We start from the raw sequence: 2500 nt of genomic DNA on the forward strand, positions 1-2500 counted from the left end.
ATCGCGAAGGAACCAACAACGACGAGCCACAACGGTGAAAAGGCGTAATTTTCCTACTTCCACCCACGTCTTTCGCTACGACCAACGTGTTCCTCTCAGCATAGATCAGAATGAAAGAACTTGAGTAAGAAGAAAATTAAACGAGGGAGGATGAGGTTGAACAACTGCGAGAACAAAAGTAAGCGGCCATAGAAAATAAATAAATAAATAAATAATAAATAATGAGAATACAATAACTTTACCCTTAACACAATATTTTTAAAAATCAACAACAAAATTCAGTAAATTCTAGCGAGAGCGAAATACAACTTCACTGAGAATGAAATTCAAAAACTTCAACGAGAACAACATTACGAACTTTATTGAGACCAAAATTCAACAACTACAACGAGAACAAAATTGAATAACTTTAGCGTGAACATTTTAACAACCTCAACTTCGACGAGAACAAAAGATTTTAACAACTTGAGCTAGAACAAAATTCAACAACTTCAACGAGAATAAAATACAGCTCTAAAACCGCTCTTCATTAGGAGTTGGGTCACGAAAAGAAATTCGAAGTTATTAACAGTTCAATGAGTTTCGAGTAAAGAAGGTTCAGTAACTTTAACGTCTTTGTTGGCATAGTTAAAAGGTTCAGTAATCAGCCTATGTTTTAATTCTTCGTTTTCAAATGAGAGCAATATTTACTATTCGTAGCTGTACGTAATAATGATAATTATAAAACATTTCTAATGACAACAATGATAATACTAATAACAAAATAATAACTAAAATAACAATTACAATAATGTTAACAATAATTTCAACAATAAAATGATAACAATAACTTCCCTGCTAACATCAGAAAAACGATGTGTAGCTTACATGAATAGACCGAACTTCTCATAAACAAGAATTCTGACGAAAAAACGGATTGCTTTGGCTTTATTACTCCAATCATTAAATTCCTTTATCTTTCATGTGGCGTGTCCATGGGTGGTGCACTTGACGGGAAAAAAATCAAGGTGAAATCATAATCTAATTATATTATTCAAATCGCAATCACTTTTGTTGCTTGTTGCTTGCTAGTCGTGTAGGAGGTTGTTAGGGTTGTTGTTAAATTATTCATATCGTAATGGCATTTTATCATCTTTAACATCATTATTATCAGTATTATTACGAGTGATGGTGGGAGTAAAAATATTATAAGTATAAGTAATACCATTAGTATCAGGATTAGTAGTATTAGTCGTAGTAACAGTTGTATCAGTAATGGTAACATAAATAATAATAGTGGAAGTGGTAGTGACTGTAAAAAAGCATCAATAACAGTATAAGTAGTTGTGGTAGCAGTAGTAGTTGAAGTAACAGTATCACTGTTAAAAGTAGGAGTGCTACTACTGATAGTAGTATTGGTGGTGGCAGTAATACTAGTAGTGATAGTAGTAGTATTAGCAGTAGTTGTAGTAGTAGTAATTGCAGCATCATTTGTAAAAGTAACATCATTGTCATATTTCATGTTTTGAAAGGATTATTGTTGTCCATGTTATCCTCATTATCGCTGCCACTACTAACAATATCGTACATTTTATTGATAGCACTTTCGTTATCGCTGTTGTCAGAAGCACCGCTCTCTCTACTGTAAAGTAGATTAGTCAAATACAGCCATAAACTTTTACGCGATGGATTTTTTAATTATTTATTTATTTATTTTATTTATTATTTTTTTTTTTTTTGTCCCGATGAGCCTCAAAACCCGAGAATAGGCAAAGATCTTCGTCTTGAGCACCAGAGTTTAATTACTAATTATTAAGTACTGGCAAGGGATTTATCTAATTATCAACTTACAGGGATTAGCTTTAACCAGGAATCGTTCTGTTTCCTGAGCTTCTGAGAAAGTCAGCTCTCTCTCCCTGGGTCAAGGCAAATATCAGATGACAAAGAAGTCCAGAGGATGGTGAAGCAAGCACGGCCGTAAGTTGTTCTTGTGGTTGCAATCTCCATGAAATTTGTGCTCTGAAGCAACTTCGTCTAAAAAAGGGGCCTCTGACTGGGAGTTTTTCCTATTCTCGAGCTCTAAAGACTCCATGGGAGGCTTTTCTGAAGAAAAAAGGAAAATCAGAGGTGATGTTCAAATACATAAAAGGCATTTTGTATGGAGAATGTACTACGTCTACTAACATCAAAATGAGGACATCATTAACAGCAACATAATTAGTTTTCATAATAATAATGGTGATGATACTACTAATACTACCAATAATAATAATAACACAAAATAACAATAATGATAATAAAGTGACATATTAATATTCATATAACAACAGAAATGAATCATAAGCATGGCAGTGACAGCCATACCAGTTTCAACAAGTAGGCTTTTCCCATCTTACGTAAGCCGTAAGATCGGAAAATCTTTGGGGCCGGTTTTTCCACAAAGGTCAAGAAAACAGTGTCAGAAACCTTTTATAGGATACTAGTCTTTGGCTGTATCTTGTATTTTTAATGGTTGTCTAGC

General features: G+C 33.6%; 1 long non-coding RNA gene across 1 annotated transcript in view; it reads right to left on the reverse strand.

Annotated features, from left to right (window-relative positions):
- Positions 1-1724: 1724 nt before the first annotated feature.
- The window catches only part of LOC113804852 (uncharacterized), a 2801-nt gene continuing 2025 nt past the window's right edge, over positions 1725-2500 (reverse strand). Inside the window, exon 3 of the long non-coding RNA XR_003475632.2 lies at positions 1725-2082. This is a non-coding gene — a long non-coding RNA (uncharacterized lncRNA). The remainder of the gene's footprint in view (positions 2083-2500) is intronic.

The sequence above is a fragment of the Penaeus vannamei genome, chromosome 15 (assembly GCF_042767895.1).
Source record: "Penaeus vannamei isolate JL-2024 chromosome 15, ASM4276789v1, whole genome shotgun sequence".
In the NCBI taxonomy this organism is placed as follows: Eukaryota; Metazoa; Arthropoda; class Malacostraca; order Decapoda; family Penaeidae; genus Penaeus; species Penaeus vannamei.